A 19,453-nucleotide genomic window follows, 5' to 3' on the forward strand; every position below is an offset into this window, starting at 1 on the left:
CCAGTGTCCCCTGCCTGTGAACTCATCAATCCACATGTTTTGGTTTATGTCTTTATGCAGATGGTGAGGTGGTAGTTGCTTTAATCCCAGGCAGGGATGGTCAATTGGCTTCCCACTGAGTGAATTTTCTATTAAGCAGTCGACAAATTAGAGTTTCTTTCATCTAGGCAGGTGGCACCAAGGCAGCTCAGAACAATTCCTCTTGAGAGCTGGAAAAACAGCAGAGAGCAAGCATGTTCTGTTGCCAGGAAGTCACTGGAGGCCTTCTGTTAGAGAGCCAGTGATACCTCCTTCCACCTCAGAAGATCTGTCATGACATGGAGCAGGGGCAATTCAGCCTGGGCAGACACTGCATCTTTTACTGCCTAGCTCTTGCTTAACTTTCTAATAGTACAGAAGATACGTGGCCTTTAGTTCCAGAGACAGTTCCTGAAAACTTGCCAAGTAGGTTTACCAAATGCTAAGTGTTCAAATATTCATTTGTTCACACTCCATTTTCATTTCTTAATCATTCAGCACACGGGCTAGGTAGAATTTACCCTAACTAGAATAGCCTTTCTCCTTCAAAATGCATGTTATCATTATGAACTTTGCTTGACCAGGACAGAAATTAAAGTACGCACCCATGAATATACTAGAAGTAGATATCAAGAACTTGGAGTAGCTGGGTACAGATGTGAGAAGGGACACTTGCTCACAGGAGAAATGAAGAAACAAGGTTTTAAATCTGAGTCAGAAAAGAGTGTGTGGGGCGATTATAGCAGTCAGTTGTGATGGCACAAGCTGGTATGGAAAGGCTCCTGCCACAGATTTTACCACCTGACAGAAGCCACTAGATGCTACATGTTCTGGAAAGCATGGAATCCACTTGTACTCCATTTCCACTTGTGCTGTATTGTGATTCCGTGACCACTCTGAGCTGAACCTACAAACAGGAAAACAAATGGTGGGGCTGTAAGGACAGTGAGGTGTTTCTGATGGGGCACCTCAGGCAAACAAGCATTGAGAAAAACCTTCATTCCTTTTGCTGTCCCTGCACTCTGTCCCTGCCTTCCAAAGCTGGGAATCGTTTCCCTTTGAAATAGCATCCCCTCCGAAGAGTACCTCAGCCTATTTCTGTAGCGATCGGGAAGAAAGTGTGCTGAAAATGAAAAAGCACTAATTATCTGTGACTAATCTGAGCTCACCCCGAGGCTCCTCAGCATCCCGGAGGGACCTGCGTCTCAGGCACCACCTACTTTGTTCTGCCAGAGCTTCTGTTGTGTGAGTTGATTTCAGCCTGCAAGTGTCCTCATTGTCCTGGAGGAGGCATTGCAGCTCCAGTTTTCAAAACCTGCCTGGTGGCAGTTTTCCAAAGCCCTTCTCTCCAGACAGTGCTGCCAGCATTTCACTAGAGCACTTTCATTTTATATTGGATTCTTCAAGGGATTTTTCTCCTCTCCTTCCAGTTTTCAACTAGTAAATGGTTTGTAATTCTGCATTTTCCTCCGAAGAGAATCAGTGTTAGGAATATTTGGAGATTGAGCTGCTGTTTCTCCCATGTCAAGGAAAAGTTGATGAGTTTCATTTTACCCCTGGCTGTGCATTTTTAGATAGGCCTGGTAGGCAGAAAGAGGCATCTCACCTATTGCAGTAATCTCTTATGCAAAGACCATGTAGTATTGAAATCTGGTCCAGGGAATAAAATGAGAACCGTGTCAGTCTGAACATCCAGACAGACCCTGGTTGTTTTCTCTATTATATCCTGCCCTAACCTGCCTCACTCACACCCAATTAGTACCCTACAGGAGGGTTTCCTCTCTCTTTCTACATTACTTAATTTGGCAGTTAAATGATATTTCCATTGCAATAAGAGGGAAACAGGCAGGCAGTCACTAACAAATACAGGTGCTAAATAGTATGGGAACCTGCAGACTTTGCAAAATGGCTTCTTAAAGGGGCATCATAAGCAGGCAATAAAGAAAAAGAGGTTTGTGAGGGGTTTTATAGAAAAAAACCAAATCACATCTTTTAACTAGAATCTAGCAGTAGGAATAACATTAGCAAGCCTTAAGAATAGATTTTGAGAATTTAAAAGTATTTCCATGTTCATTCCATTTCAAGCCACTCATCAGTGCTGTAAGATCAGTCAGACAGGAATTGGATTTGCAATTCATTCTTATGTGACTTCCAACTTCACAGGGTGGAAGATTGTGGGATGTGTTGTCATTTTCCATCACTGAAGGGGAATTTTAAGCCTGGTTATGAAGTACTTCTATTTAAGTCCACATGCAATAGGGGTAATAATCCTTTCTAACCAGTAATGTTGTATCATGACAGATGTATTTCAAAAGAAATGTACTGTATCAATGTCTGCCCATATTTAGTGTTGATTTGCTTCCTGTGTCTAGTGCTGGTGATCAAATCCAGGACTTTGCACATGCTAGTGCACCACCACTGGGCTACATACCATGATGTTTAATTTAAAAATAACAGTAATTGTGCCAGTGATAAAGTAGATAAAGACACGTGCCACCAAGCCTGGCAAAACTTGAGTTCAGTCCCCAGGACCTACATGGTAGAAGGAGAGCACAAATTCCCTCAAGTTGCCTTCTACTTGCCACATGTGAACTGTGGTGTGTTTGCACACATACATACAAATAAATGTAAAAAAGCCAACATAGTTCAGTACAGTATTTATTCATATGCAATCATCAAAGCATCACACACACACACTGACACACAACATTCAGGATAATGGAAATTAGGCTGAGTGTGTTAGTATCAGAAGTACTATGTAGAAAGCAATAGCTCTGGGGGGAAGCTTTACTTCAAAATGCCCTAAATCACCATTCTATAAGTGAATTCTTCTGTAAAGCTTTCCATCATCATCAGAAGACAAGAAAGGTATCTTAGATTCCCTGCAGCATCATATATATACAAAGCTTGCTTCTTATTACCTGTCAGGGAGCAGAGAGCCTGGAAGTCATTTTGTGCCAAATCCAATCCAATAATGAGCCAATTATAGGCCTGCTTCCACTGCCAGGAACACGCCACTCCACCAACCCAGCTGGTTTCAGATCCCCTGGTGGGCAGGAAGAGGAGCTCATGGCCCAAATGAGTCCAAATTGCTGATAATGCTCTAGACCAGTGGTTCTCAACCTTCCTAATACTTTGACCCTTTCATACAGTTCCTCATGTGGTGGTGACTCCCAGCCATAAAATTATTTCCATTGCTACTTCATAACTGTAATTTTGCTACTGTTATGAATTGTAATGTAAATATCTGTGTTTTCTGATGGTCTTAAGTGACCCCCTGTGAAAGGGCCATTTGAACCCCAAAGGGGTCATGACCTACAGGTTGAAAACCACTGCTCTAGACCAATGGGGATGGCAAATGTAACTACATCACAATGCTTCTGGAAGCCCTTCACACATCGTGCTCCTGTCATCCCTTCATAGATGAGTCCACACTCAGTTTCCTCTCCTGGGTATACTCTTTCTCACTAGGCAATCAAATTCTGAACTATCCAGAGGTAGTTGCCAGGGCTCTGCCTCTTGCACCACAGGCCAACTTTGCATAATCTGCTGCAATTCTGCAGCCTTTAGCACAGCATGAACTAGGACCACAGAACTTGTAACCCAGCCTCACTACTGACAGCCCTACTGCACACGTAGGAGGTAAAATGCCAAGAAGCTTGAGTTAGGTGAAATCAAAAGCTGTCTCGATTAAAAATCCAAAGAGCTCTGTAAATTTTGGCCAGCATTTCCAACCTGCCGAGATCATTGCAGGGTTAGATTCTAGAATCCAATAGTGTAGTTATTCTTCTTGGCTGACTTTGCATGGATGGCCTGCCAATTCAAGAAGCAAGCCTTTTCCTATTTTTAACTGAGATCTTGAGGAGAATGGGGACCATGGCAGCACCAAGGACAGCATTCTTGGCAGTGGTCTTGGAGTATGAAGAAAACTCTTAGATGAGAACAATGGTTTTCAATTAAAAACTATTTTTTTAGCTAGCATTCAAAAGCATTGGTTTCATTATGACATTTTCATACATATGCAATATTGTACTTACATCACATTTTCTCCTTACTCCCTTCCCACATATGCCTTCTCCTCATAAGTTTCCTTCCTTCCCCCAAACAGCCCCTCAAAATTTAATGTTAAAATCATCTGGAGGGATTTCTGCGTCTTAGATTTCTAGGCTAAACCTGGACATTCCTGACTCTGTAGGTCTGGAATGGATCCCAAAATGTGCTTTTGTGACAAGTTTCCATGGTGGCCACTGTTACTGCTGCTGGTGGTTTGGGGATTATGCTTTGAGAGCCACTAACATACAGCATGCCTATCCCTCCACTCACCCCAGTTTTATAGCCAAGATTCAAATATGTATTAAGAGACTTAGTCAGACTTCTTTGCTGAAGTTTAGTAAAGCAGTGATCATAAATTCTTGTTTCCAATGACTAGGCACCTTTCTAAGTACCCATGAGACTCAAATGAAGAAATGTATGTAAATATACCATTGTAAGCCTGGTGGCAGTGGTGCACACCTTTAATCCCAGCACTTGGGAGGCAGAGCCAGAGGGATCTCTGTGAGTTCGAGGCCAGCCTGATCTACAGAGATCCAGGACAGGCACCAAAACTACACAGAGAAACCTTGTCTCAACAAAACAAAACAAAACAAAACAAAACAAAACAAAATAAAACAAAACAAAATCAAAACAAAAAGATGCCATTGTAGAACAGAGGGACAGAGCAGGTACATGCTTTTTCTCAATGTGGCACAACTAGACAGTGGGGCAGCCAGGATTCAGGCTGTGCAACACTCAATCATATTCTAAGGAGGTTTTCCATGTGGCAGATAGGACAGCCCCCATGTGGTTTAATAGGCTTTGGATATCACAAGAGACAATCCTCATGTAAATAATAAGGACTTCTACCAATGTTATAGATTTATCTACTAGCCACTTAGACTCATAGATACAATCTTAATTTCTTCAAGTGTTTATTAAGTGCTGACAATGTTACAGACCAGAGGTTGGCAAGTCAGAGCTCAGTATGCCACTGACTCTTCTTTTTAAAATTCTCAAGAGTGTTCTAGATTTATATGCAGTTGTAAGAAATAATACAGACAAACCTCTGGATAAAATGACTGAGAAGATGAGAAATCATTTTTGCAACCTCTGTGAAAATATTTCTTTAATTTTGCATTGTGGTGTTTGTATGGGTGTGTACAAGTATTTCTGGAGGCCAGCCCTCAGCAGTGGATGCCTTCCTTAATCAACTCTCCACCTTAATTCTTTGATACAAGGTTTCTCATTCAACCTGGAGCTCATTCATGAGGCTAGGCTGTCTGGATAATGAGCTGGAAGGTTCTACCTGTCTCTGCTCCCTCTTGCCCTCAGTGCTGGAGTTACACCTATGCCAGTCTTTCATGTGGGTACTGAGTATCTTAAGCCCTCAGACTTGTGAAGCAGACACTTTAATGACTAAGTCAGCCCCCAGTCCTATATGAAGATATTTCTAATGAAGACTTTGTCAAGTTCCAGGTGTACAATAATACAAAGGAGCTGGATGTGATAATCTTCATTCAAACACTCTTACGGATGTCCAATTAGTAGAAGTAAAATAGAAAGGAGGGTCTAAATTTGAACACTTTTCATGTCCAAGAGCAGACAGAACCAAAGGATCCCAGCTACTTGGATGAGCGATAGCCAGGTTTATAGCTTATTTAAAAATATTATGATGTAAGAACTGAAGTTGATTTCTGAACAATTGGGTTGTTCAGGCTTGGACTCTGAGCAAGAATCACTTATACTTATTCTAATTATTTTTACATCAGAGCAAAATGCTAGATCTAGTTGGAGCATTGATCTGTGGTACTGATTGCACATTAGGGCCACAGGGATCTGCCTAGTTACCAACCACCTCTTGGAGGAAAAGTAGACTTGGTGATCAAAAGGTGATTTTTTTTTTTAAATGTTTATTTTTCTTTTCTTTTCTTTTTTTTTTTTCTTTTTCTTTTTTTTTTTTTTTTTGTTTTTCGAGACAGGGTTTCTCTGCGTAGCTTTGCGCCTTTCCTGGAGCTCACTTGGTAGCCCAGGCTGGCCTCGAACTCACAGAGATCCGCCTGGCTCTGCCTCCCGAGTGCTGGGATTAAAGGCGTGCGCCACCACCGCCCGGCCAAAAGGTGATTTTGATGCTTGTCTGAGAAAAACTGAGTTAGGAGATGTTCATCACATTTTCTCTTGAAAAATTGACTGAAATCATTCTGGATTTGGAAAGTGCTTCTTTGGCTAAATATCAAGGCTGTTGGGATGAAAGTCTCCAAATGTGAAAAACAACCACGCTTTCCTAGTATAGATATATACTTCTGTATACAGTGACTCATTGGTGAGCCATGGCTTATTCTTGGGATAAGAGATGGAGAAAGATATTAAGCCATCCAGATTGACATAGGAGTCCAAACAATAGCCAGATTGTGCTTAAGGGAGAGCTGAAGTCATCCCAGTTCCCACAGCCATGCTGTGTTTCATTGACATTGTGTCACATGTCCATCCAGCTGTGCTTGGAAAGCCACAGCCTCATAGGTCAGAGGACCAGCAGTGCCATTTATTCCAACTAAAACCCAAGACTCAGACCTATGCTGAGGTCTTCTCTATACTCTCTGCTTTCCAGATCATGTCCCTTACCCTGGAGAATCACTTGGGTTTAACCACAAACTTGGCTACTTTTAAGTCTTATCCAAGCTTATTTCCCTCTAACAACAAAGTAAGTAGCCATCTCATTGGAGTTTTTCTTTCTTTTTTTTTTGTTTTTGTTTTTCAAGACAGGATTTCTCTATGTTACAGTTCTGACTGTTCTGGAACTCACTTTGTAGACCAGGCTAGCTTTGAAGTCACAGAGATCAGCCTGCCTCTGCCTCCTGAGTGCTGGGATTAAAGGCGTGTACCACCACCGCCCAGGTATGGAGTTTCTTTTTAACAAGCCCAGTCTGGGTGTGCAAACAAAAATGGATTGTGTTTTCAGCATGATGTGTTAAGAACTAATAGCCAGGTGCTGAACTATTGTCCTGTAAGTTTTGGGTCAAGGTCAGCCAGTCAGAAAAGGCTAAACTTTCCAGTTCTCAGAATGCTGGTTCTGTACAATTTGACTGTCTCTTCCTTCTATCCCTTCAAGAAGTATCCAAAGCCATATGATTCTATCCTGCAACTAGGATTATGCTTCTGACTTTCATATGTAACATCAGCTTTTCACGATTCTTATCAATAACACCCATGCAACTGACCGAAAATAGAGCAACTGGACTTAGCTAAGGCAAACTATACTAGCTATTGCCGTGCAACAAGGAAGCACAAACTTAGTAACTTATAAGAACAATACTTATTACCTCATTCAGAAGGAGCTGAGGTAAGTGACTCCAGCCTAGACTCCTCCCCGAATGCTAGTCAGGATATCAGCTGGAACAAAGTGTTGACAAAACCAGATGGTCCAGTCCCAGGGTGGCTCACTCACAGTGCTGGCTAGCTGCTGCTGATGGTTTATCAGTAGGTTTTAGTGCCTTCCCTGGGGACCTCACCCATTGGGCTTCTTTCCTGCCATAGCAGCTGGCTTGCCACAAAGCATGTGATCCCAGCAAGTGAAGTCTTTTGTGACCTAGTGCTGCAAGTCACACTCTGTCACTTTTGTGATGCACTATTGATTGTCACAAATCAGTCCTGTTTTGTGTTGAAGGGAACAACGTAGGGCTCTGAATTCCAGGATCAAGGATCACTGGGGGCTATTTTGGGGGTGTTTATTTTTAGAGATGATAAAACTGAGTTCCAGAGAAGTTGCCGAAAGCCATGTAGCTATTTGCTCTATCTTACACATACACAGTAACATATTCGCTGTGCTTTCATCTCTATAATGCCTACTCACTGCCAACTTTCCCAAGGACTACTTGTTCTCCTCCCTTCCTCCTCCTCCCCTAGTCCCTTTTCCTCATCTTTTCCATCCATCTCCCCCTTTCTCCCCACTCTCTTCTCCCTCGTCCTCTTTCCTCCTCTCTCCTCCTTCCCTCTCTTTGCCTCCTCCCCCTTTTTCTTCTTCCTCTTCCTTTTCCTCCCACCGCCCTTTCTTCATTTGTCCTGAGTTTTGTGTCGAAACTAGCTAAGCAGACCAGGTCAGTCTCAAACTGTGCTGAGCCTTTTGCCCCTCCTTCTGCCTCTGAAGTCCCAGGATTACAGGCATGTGACAATATGTCTGCTTTACTATTTCATATACATATTTGAAACACTAAATTCTGTTTATTTTTGTGAAGATGGGGAAGAATTTTTTAAGCATGCTGCTGCTTTCCCTGACACTCCTAGCAGATGAAACCACTATAAACCATATCTAAACAAAGCACAGACTTTGAACAGTAGGGGATATGATTTCTTCACTTATTTGAGTCTTTAGAATGCAGGAGCTGAGAGAGAGAGGGAGGGAGGGAAAGAGAGAGAGAGAGAGAGAGAGAGAGAGAGAGAGAGAGAGAGAGAGAGAGAGAGATATGAACTGAAAAATTTACATGTGAGAGGTAGGTTTTAACTTTTCTTCACCTTATTTTACTTGTTTTCTTTGCAGTTATTTTCTTACCCTCTCTTTTGATTTCTGAGGGCAAAAATCAGAATAAGCAAAAATAGTAAAAATCAAAATGATAGTCCAGCCCTAGGAACTCTCTACAAGAAGCACAGCAATTTTTTTTTCTGGAAAACATATACAAACACATTAACACCCGTATATACATTAGTTTTTAAGGACAACACTGCAAGCCGTGGTGAATATTATCAGTTCTCTCCAAGATTCTATTTGATGTAGATATCTTCTAAGAAAGGAAACAAGAAAGCAACCTCTTGTATATTCTCTATCCTTTTTCAGTCAGTGCAGAAATGACAAGGCCTGTCATCCTTGATCAACTTATCTAGTCAGGAGATATGACACCTTTCTCGCTGCCTGACCTATTTTGTTTAATGGGGCTGGCTCCTTTGCCCTCTGACGAGCTACCTTTTTGCTCGTGTTCCATTTATAGCAGGGTTTTATTAATGGTTAAATCGTTAGGAATGGATCTGTCTCCCTCACAAGGCCTGTCCCCTGTTCAAAATTAAGCCAGGACATCTAAGAAGCTGTCCATTTCTACTTTATTTAAAGTCAAATTCCTCCCCGCCCACAATTCCTTTGAAGTGACAGGTAAAGTGCTCAGTATTAGTTAGGTCTAAGTGCATGCTCCAGAATCCATTCAGTTAGGAGCTGTCTTGTATTTACTACTCTAAGAAATGTTTTCATGACCTGTAAGACTTTTTTTTAGCCTTCCATGGAATCTGGAGATGTAGAATTGAAATGCTTTTTTTTTCCTGAGAAATCCAGTTTTCTACTGAGTCCCCAAGCCCTTCTTTTTTTTCCTGCAACTTAGTTTTAGCTCACTCGTTTCTTTTTTTAAAATATAATTTTATTTCATTTATTACTACTGTTGTTGTTGTTGTTGTGGTGGTGGTGGTGGTGGTGGTGGTGGTAGTGGTGGTGTGTGCATGGCACACAGGTATATGCGTATGCACATTCCATGGCATCTATGTGGAGGTCAAAGAACAACTTTCTGGAGTCTATCCTCTCCTTCTACCATGTGGATCCTGGGGACTGAACTCTGGACAGCAGGTTTGCATGACAGCTAAGTTGTCTTGATGGCTGTCAAGCCCTTGTTAACTCCCTTCAATTCTCCTCTCAGTACATTCAGATCTCTCCCAACCATCTACACCACTAAATGCTTGAAGATAACATGACACAGACTGAAAGCCTTGCTTGGAAGTCAGAGGAAGGATGTGTTGATTTATAAGCTCTGTGTGGGTCTTTGAGAATAATAGCACAGTTCACATTATGTGGGAGGCAGTCTGCTAAATGCTTTAATGTGTTATCCTCACAGAGCTTGACACTATAATTTTTCTATGAAAAAAAAATTGGGGCTCAAGTGGTTAGGCAACTTGTCCAAGGTGTACAGGTAGAAAGCAGGAGAGCTGGGATGTGAAGGCTTGGTATGGTGTCCATAATAGGCATACAGACAACATGACCAAATCTATAGTCAGGAGCTCACTTGGTACCCAGCAGGGAGGCAGGTTGGGCTAAGGGTGTTGAAGCAGTTTCTCAGATGCATTGATTACAGGCATTAATCAAAGCTTTATTTCAGAGTTTCTTAAAGAGGCTTCAGAAGTCCTGCTCAAATCTTGGAATAAGGAAAAAATGGGGCTAGCAAACATTGTGAGCCCAGGTACAAGTGATCATTAAACTCGGTTACAAGGCAAATTTAGCAGAGCAGGTAAATCTAATTTCCCAGAAGGGACTCGTAATCTCATTAAGTTTATCAGAAAATCTCTCAGGTTTTATTGGCAGTGTTTCCCAGAAGAATGCTTTTATTACACCAGAGACCAAATGCTCTGTTCTGGCTCAAGCTTGGAAGCATTTTCTTTCACCAAAAACGGCTCTTTGTAGATATGGGTTTCTCCTCTTCCGTAATGTTAGCTTTGGGTCCAGAGAACTCCACTGTGGGGATTGCTCAAGAATACTTGGTCATGCCACTGGCACCCCTTCCTCCTCGTTGTAATAATTAAATGTGTCTTCACACATTGTCACCTGTCTGCAGTGCCAAGCCCTGGTGAGAATCACTTCTCTAGACCCTTTGTTTTCTACATATGGTCCATGGAACAACAGCATTCCCTAGGAAGGTGGGGAGGGGGCACACACAAGCTCAAGCGTCATCCCCAGACTTTACAAAGTCAGAATCTGCAGTTTAACAAGATCCCTAGGGCATCCAGACATCGAAGTGTGAGTAGCCCTTCTAGACCTGTGTTTGTCAACCTTGGCTTCGCACTAGAGTACCCAGGAAACTGTAAAAACTACTGATTGCAACCCTAGGGACTCTGATGTAATGGCTCAGGAGCCTGGGCTCTGGGATTACAAACAAATCTCCAGGTGATTCTACTGTACAGCCAACTTTGATATCCTGTTTTGAGTTTAAAAAAGAAAATGACCACAACTTAGGAATGACTTACAACAGCCTATAAATGAGCCCTTTACAACATGATACTTTTCCTTTCCTTGAACATCTTTTTCTGACTTTTTAACTCTTTAGACTATGTAGTTAAAATATTTTGGTGCAGTTGGACATAGTGGCACATGCTTTAATCCCAGCAGTCAAGAGGTAAAGGGAGGTGGATCTCTATGAGTTTAAGGCTTTGTGAGTTCGAGGCCAGCCTGGTCTATATGGGCAGTTCCGGGACAGCCAGAGCTACACAATGGAGAGACCCTGTGTAAAAAAACAATTGTGATGTCTTGAAAGGTTAGGATTAGGTCATAGTTAGCTTTTAAAATAGAAGTTGAATGATTAATGGTAGGTGGAGGATAAAAGCATTGACTTGAGCTTCTAAGATGGGCATTCAAATCATCCTTCTCATCCTTGAATGCTTGTACTTCTAAAAACATTCCACAGACAATCCTGTCAAGAAAAGGGGCTTGGGGACTGGAGCTCAGGTGGTAGAGTGCTTGTGTTTAGCCCTTGGATCAGTTGGCACCACTATATAAACCAGGCATGGTGGCACATGCCTGTAATTTACTGGGGAGTTTGGGCAGAAGCATTAGAAATTCAAGGCCATTCTTGGCTACATGATGAGTTCAAGCTAGTCTGGGATGCATGAGGATATGTCTGAAAAGAATAAAGTTTTTTTTTAAATGAAATATATAGTTATATAAAGATCCCCTGCAAGTTGGGAATCAAAACATCTTAATCTATGGTTAAAGAAAATGAACTCACAATACCATATGTATTTTTTATCATTCATCATATCACTCTATCTTTTATATTTCCTCAGGTGGCTGTAACAGTTTGCCTAATAGACCTATTATTGGGTTGTTTTCTTAATGTTTTTCAAAGGCCTAAAAGCAAATAATCATTTTCATACCATTGTACATTTAAACCAAGCCACTGTAATTTGGGGATTATGTGTAAATTAAGAAAAGCCTCATCAAGTGGGATGGGGTGTGAATTAATGGTAGACGATGTGCTTATCCTGTGTGGCCCTGGATTCAATCTCTAGCCTCAAGAAAAAAAAAGAAGTGTCATGAGAACAAGCACCTGGAAGGCCCCATCACACTGTTCCCCTGGTATTTGTTTATTTATACAGTTTTAAACACACAGCTAAACTATGAGGAGGCAAAAAACTTATTCATTAAACATAGGTATTCATTAGAACAAGTACAAGAATATTTAAGTAAAAAATTTAAAATATTTAAAATTTCTATTTACGTGCATGTGAGTGTGCCTGTGCCTGTGTGTGTGTGTGTGTGTGTGTGTGTGTGTGTGTGTGTGTGTGTGTGTGTCCAGAAGAGGGCATTGATTCCCCTGGAACTGCAGTTAATAGGCAGTTGAGGGCTTCCTGATATGAGTGCTCAGAACCCAACTCAGGTCCTCAGAACTGAACCTGGGTCCTCTGGAAGAGCAACAAGCACTCTTAACCACTACACCATCTCTCCAGTCCTGTTAGTCAAATTTTGATACACTACAGATATATTTCTTTGTATCTGTTATCCACACATAAATATACATTTCTTTGTTATTCCACTGCTGCACTGATGAATGTACAGAAATCTGTACAATCTGTAAAGATTACTTATTCCCATTTTATGAAAGGGTTGAAAAATAATTTAGCATGGGGAAAGAGATCTCAGCTGTTAACTAGCTACAACTCAACCATTCTTGATGTAAATTTCCTAATTAAAAAAATGAGCCATGCCCCAGCTCCACTGCCTTAAAACCATACTTTTTATCTGAATGCTGAGACTTTGGACAATTCATTATGACCATTGTCATTGCACAGTCAACCAGCTCTAAGGTGATCTCTAGGACAATATGGTTTCCAGCCATGCATGACTGAAAGAAGGCAGGGATGCCTGCATTTAAAATAAAATGGTTTCCATTAATTATGTCAAGACACTGTCGAACAATTTGGGGTTTTCTAGAGCCTATGGCTGCCATAGACCATTGCTTGGTAGCTGTGGGAACAGTCTGGGTATTTTTTATATAAACATCCTTGTCTCTAGGCATAGGATTTTAAGATACATGTACACGATACAAGTCTTTCTTTATTATTTGGAAAAACTTTGTTGAGACAGCAGTCCCCCCAACTTACCACTTTGTCCACCACTAGAGGTTACTGAGTTTTGCTTTACTAGAGAAGTTTTTTTTTTGTCACATACTTTAGTAAAATACTTCTAATATTTGGCTTAGAATTTTGTTTCACTGACTTTATGAGTCTTTGTTTCAGATTAAAAAAAAAAGACTCCTAGGCTCAGAGTTGCCTAAATAGAGTTATAGTGGCTCATGCCTTCTTCTCTTCTTGTGGGTCTGTCATGTTTCTTATATGCTGTTGTAGCTTGCACTACCAACCTCATGGTGTGATCATAATGACTCCATAGGACAATGTGTGTGGATGTGCCTTGCAAACTCTAGAAGGCTCCACAAATGCCAGGACCTTGCCTTAATCTGCTAACCCCTAATGAACTTCAAGGCTTGAACCAGTGTGCTCAGAGTATACGGTTGGCCATTGCAAATGAAACCAGAGTACAAGGCACTGCCTGTCTCTGAGTGTCACTACTTCGGAGTGTCATTGTGTTTATGGGTGTATGATTTGGCACCACATAGGAGGGAGTAATTGCTGCACCACCCGCAGAGTGTGTGGTCAAAGGAACAAATGCAGACAAGTGTTGAGTGGACTTCATTTCCCATATGATGTATGTGGGATCACAGTGACTATGAGTAAGCCAGCTATAAATGGGTCATGGTGAGGCATAAACATCATATGATCCTCAGCCTAGACGGAGAGTGACACAGGGGAGGGATTTAGTATATTTCTTACAGCAACCAAAATGTGCCTTGGTCAAAGGGAAATTGGAGGAGGGGCTTCTGGCTTTTAAATTTCAGGGAGAAAAGAAGTGTTGGGGAATTGTCAAGTGACTTTTTAGCAGGGTATTTCACCTTCCTTCATAAGGCTAGGACACAGAGGAGTCACTGACAACTGTTTTCTAGGTGGTGAAGCATCGTGGCCCTGGTGATTGCCCAACATACTTGCATTCCAACACCCTGACAAACAAGTGTGCTTTACAGCATGGGCAATTTTAGCTCTGGATATCTTCCCATTGATTCCATTTCTAAATTAGAGCCCTGACTCAGAGAAGAGAGTGCTGGTCTCTGGATTCCCGACTTTTTTGTATTCTGGTATCAGCCATGTATTCTCAGTACACAGTGAGTCCCATGAGGTCAGAGATACAGACTCTACTCCTCTGGGACTTTGTAGTCCAGGGAAGATTATGTTTGACCTTATCTATGAGCACAGTTCTGTGCCTGCGCTCACTGGGCCATCTTAAATTCTATGGGAAAGGGAGCTGGGGTGAGCTCCAGGGTGATCTATAAGACAATGGGGAAGTTTCTGTTGTCCTATCTATTACTTTCTGCCTGGCTCCTACAGAAACAACCAGGCTCAATATGTAGACAATGGGGTGCCTAGCACATAATACATAATCAAAACCGGTACCGTCACCATCAGCTCTTTGTCTTTTCCCACATGAAGTATAGGCTTGTGGCAAGACCCAGCCAGCATCTGTCTCTCTAACCAGGGTTTTGCAGACTGCTTTGGCTCTTAGGCACAGTGGCTGAGGGGAAAGAGCTTACTTCCTTTAAGGCTAAGGCCACCTAAATAATATTTCTCAGTAAAGCCATGATTTCATCTAGCTGGGAAGATGTCTAGTGATCAGAGTGCTCATGGTGCCTGTCATATAAATGGTAACATTTCTGGGTTGCAGACAGTGTTTCACTGTCTGGACATTTCTCAGAGAGAAATCACACTTCACAGAATATGCCTCAGTGACAATTTGCTATGGATCATCACCCCTTTTATGCTGTTCAGAGAAGTCCAAGGAATGTCTTAGCTTCAAGGTCAGCTTGTCATGGACCTCTCACTTAGCCAGAAAGGCTGGCCATATGTCACCCAACACAGTGCTCACTGCAATAAATTGAATATAACACACTCTAGTCATGATGGGACTCTGTCTGGGGTCTAGAGAAGAATTGACAGCACAGCGGGGACATAGCACATCAAATCATCAGTCTTGGTTTATTGAATCTATGACCCCTTGCTCATTCCTGCTGCCTCACATCGAAGAATGTGAGGCTATCTATAACTCCAACACAGTTATCATTTCTTGGTCCTATTCATCAGTCCTGAGGTTCCTATATCAGGTGCAGTTGATAGGCAATCAGATGTAAGCGGAAATGGAAAGGGCACATGCATACCCTTTAGAAAGTCATACCCCATGGCAGGAGAGTTATAGTGGGAAATGCAAGGGGAAGAAGATGATGTACATAAGCAGACTTACACCATTCAGGGGTCACACAGAGAAGCATGGAGAGGTGGGGTTTCAGTCTAAAATTTTAAGCAAAGGGCAAGAAGTCTGATGGCCTTGCCATGTTGCAGAAACAGTACGTATGTGGTTCAGTGAACTCAGAGGGCAGAAGGATGAGAGAGAACAGTTACAGACAGGACTGGCATGGTGACCAGTATGACTATATGGGACTGTCAGTCAGTGATCTACATCTCATCTAGAAACCCAGAACAGAGACAAAAGTGGCATCTTACTTACTCTTGGTGACTTTAGAAAATTGGTAGAAAAAAAATTCCCTTAAATATACAGCAATGCAATGAATAAATAACATGTACTGTCAATATACAAGGGAATTCAATCTAACCTTAGAAATTCTGCACTGTAGGTCATGGATGAACTGGTCAGCATTATGCAAAGTGAAACATATTACTCACAGAAAGACATTTACTATATGATTTTTTTATATGACGTACCTATCTAGTCAAACTCATAAAAGCAAAGATTCTTGCTAGGGGCTGGAGGGAGGAAGAAATAAGGGATCACACATCAATGGATATGAAACTTCAGTTAAACAAGATGAATTATCTATAGGGATCTTACATTTTACCTAAGCCAACAATAACATATTTTACATTTAAATGTTTGTTGAGAGTAGATCTCATGTTGTGTTCTTACTACAATACAAAAATCAAATTCTACAGAAATTCAAGAGGTCATTTCATTTTACAACCATAATGGCTTCCTGCTTTCCCCTCTAGTTCAAAGAGCCATACAAATCATCTTTGTTAGTAGACTGGAAAGAGCGTCAGAGTCAGGACACCTAAGTTAAAATCCATTTTTTTCTATTTAGAAGATGTGAGGCTTTGAGCAAGTCACTTTGCTTTTGGAAGCTCTTTGCATTTTATCTCAGCAAGGAGAACAATGCAGCCTACATCATGGCAATGCTACAAATGTTCAGAGCCATGTGGGGCTCTGTGATCTCTACAGATGCATACTGGGAAGCAAAGCTTTCTAAAAGATATCAGCTGTACACTTCTCAGGGATCATAGGCCATTTCTGGGCTCCATGACTCCCACTAGCTATAAGAGATATGGAGAAATATAGTATTTGGCTTGCCAATTTTTGAAGTAGAGAAGAAATTGAGGGCTGTGGAGAGAACCAAGACTTAGTTTTCGCCCCAGCAGACACATGACCTTTGCCTGCAGATTTTTTTTTTAAATCTAGCCATTGGTGATAAAAAGGTATTTATTCTACCTAGAAACAATTTGTCCTATTCACATAAGTAAAACACACAAAGAATGGCACTCAAGACTAATGAAAAACAAATGTGTCAATAATGTTTGATACTTGGTGGGGAAGAGCTTTGGAAAGAAACGGCACTTTGTTATTAGCGATTGCTGCATAATGAATAGCTCCCAAATCCAATGATGAAAACAAAAGACGTTTTCATTCTGGCTCATGTGTTTTGTGTTTAGCTGATCTGGCTGTACTCAATTATGAGTCTTCAGGTCTTTTAGCTCTTTGCTACAGGTTTCTCATTCTTTGGGGGTCAAAAGGCTTATGTGGGTATACTCATTTTATGGCAATAGCAGAGGAGCAACTAAGCAAGCAAAAGCATGTAATACTTTTAAAGACACTTCTGTCTCATTTTCTTGGCCAAAGAAAATCACATGTCCAAACTCAGCCATTAGAACTTAAACCCTCCCTACAATGGTGGGAAATTATAGTTACATGGCCATGGAAATGGATAAAGGGTTGAATTAGAGTCATGAATCCAAATTTCTACCAGGCTAAGTTTTGCCAAGTCATAGGGTTTTTTTTTTTTGTTGTTGTTGTTTGTTTGTTTTTTTGTTTTTTTTTACAGAATTGATTTTTTTATTTTATTTTACAATACTATTCAGTTCTACATAACAGCCACAGATTCCCTTGTTCTCTCCCTTCCTGCCCCCCTCCCCTTCCTCCCAGCCCACCCTCCATTCCCACCTCCTCCAGATCAAGGTCCCTCCAGAGGACTGGGATCGACGTGATAGACTCAGTCCAGGCAGGTCCAGTCCCTTCCTCCCAGATTGAGCCAAGCGTCCCTGCATAAGCCCCAGGTTTCAAACAGCCAATTCAAACAATGAGCACAGGACCCGGTACCACTGCCTAGTGGCCAAACACCCTAATAGTTGTGCCAGAAACCCCATGAAAGGACTGAGGAATCTGGATGCAGACATCCACGGCTAGGCCCCGGGTGGAGCGCTGGGACTCTAATTAGTGAGAAAGAGGAGGGTTTATATGAGTGAGAATTGTTGAAACCAAGGTTGGATAAAGCACAGGGACAAATAACCAAACGAATGGAAACACATGAACTATGAACCAAAGGCTGAGGGCCCCCCAACTGGATCAGGCCCTCTGAATAGGTGAGACAGTCGATTGGCTTGATCTGTTTGGGAGGCCAAGTCATAGTTTTAAATTCAGTATACATTTTTAATTCTTTAGAGGAACACCATCCTAATTCAGTCCACAATTATTTAAATCACTAGAACCAAAGTTGATGGTTATACTATACTGTTTTTTCACAGTTCACATTGCATACTTAGAATTGAGAGATTCATTTGTAAGTAAAAATGGGGTCACATACCTTCTTTAACTTGTGCTAATCATATTGGTATATAAGCTGTCCCTAAAAATATCTCATGAAAAGTAAACCAAACAACGAACTTAGAGGGTACTGCATTAAGTGAACTAAGCTAGCTAGAGAAAGGATACTGTATAACCTCACTTGAAATCTAAATATTGAGTTTTCAGAAGCAGAAGTAGAATGATGGTTTCCAGGGACTGAAAGAATGTGAAATGTTGAGAAGGCACAAAATGTCAGTTACATGGCAGGAATGTTGTCAGTATGGTGACTACTATTAATAATGTAGTACATGTTTGAAAATTGTTAAGATAGTAGATTGTCAGTCTTCTAACCATAAAAAAGTATGAGTTGTTATAGATGCTAATTAGCTTGATTTAATCACTTCATGGTGTATACATATATCAAAATATCACATCACATTGTAAATATAGAGTTTCTGTTTGTTAGTCATATCTTAATAAAATTAAGGAGGGAAAGAGGCTAATGATATGTTTGCTTTTTCTTTTGCAGGGTTGACATGAAGAATTAAAGGAGGAAAAATGGGTTGAAATAAACACACTTCTTTAAAAAAATTTATACATTTGTATGATTATGAATTTCCTGAATGCCCAAGACTCTGGCAAAAATATCCTCTTTGTGCATTTCTTTTTCTTCTTTCTAGTTGTTTGCACTTCTCACTTCAGCTACATTTTTGGCACCTTGCAGAGCAAATCAGCCCATGAATTCAGCAGCCGGGGAGTGTGGTTTGTAGGAGAGATGTGATCATATGGAGGCAATGTGCCTGCAGTGGTTTAGATGTTAAGGTCTAAGTTACTTCTCGCAGTCTTTTGGTCAATATTTGAGAAGTCTTTTAGTTTTTCACCTTTTAAATTAGCTCAATTAACTTCTTGTGAGTTCAAATAAATGTTTGAGTAGATGTAAAATATGAATCTAGACTAAATTAATTTTCATATCTTCAGATAGCTACATGTTCCCTAAAGTGGAGAGAAATATGATATATGAAGCAGTCAAATTCCATATTGCCTAAGTGGGGACTTCTGAATTAGGTACCATGGGAAACACTATGGCTGGCTGGTCATTGCACATGAGCTTAAATATTGCATGAATAATTTTGTACTGTTGCTACTTCCCATCAGTGGATGACGTGGATGGTGAGTGCATTTTAGTTCCATGGAAGCTCAGAACTCTCATATTCCAGATGGAACAGAGTTCAATTCAATAGCCAGTAAAGTAAAGCTTAGTGATGAGATCAGAAGAGAAGGGTTGATCAGACAACTGCTGTGCAAAGGAGGCAAAATATATATCCTGCCAAGATGGAGACATGTCCAGACACAGGCCTGTAATACCAACACTTCCAGGCTGGGGCAGCATGATTACTAGGTCAAAGCTAGCCTGGGCTACATATCAAGGCC

General features: G+C 41.2%; 1 protein-coding gene across 3 annotated transcripts in view; it reads left to right on the forward strand.

Moving 5' to 3' along the window:
• Window positions 1-18,617, forward strand: part of Smpx (small muscle protein X-linked) — a 51,959-nt gene extending 33,342 nt beyond the window's left edge. For all 3 annotated transcript variants that reach the window (XM_006973249.4, XM_076562501.1, XM_076562502.1), the window contains exon 5: window positions 18,552-18,617. The gene's annotated coding sequence lies outside the window, so the exon portion shown is untranslated. The remainder of the gene's footprint in view (window positions 1-18,551) is intronic.
• The last annotated feature ends 836 nt before the right edge of the window (window positions 18,618-19,453 follow it).

Source organism: Peromyscus maniculatus, chromosome X (assembly GCF_049852395.1).
Source record: "Peromyscus maniculatus bairdii isolate BWxNUB_F1_BW_parent chromosome X, HU_Pman_BW_mat_3.1, whole genome shotgun sequence".
NCBI lineage: Eukaryota > Metazoa > Chordata > Mammalia > Rodentia > Cricetidae > Peromyscus > Peromyscus maniculatus.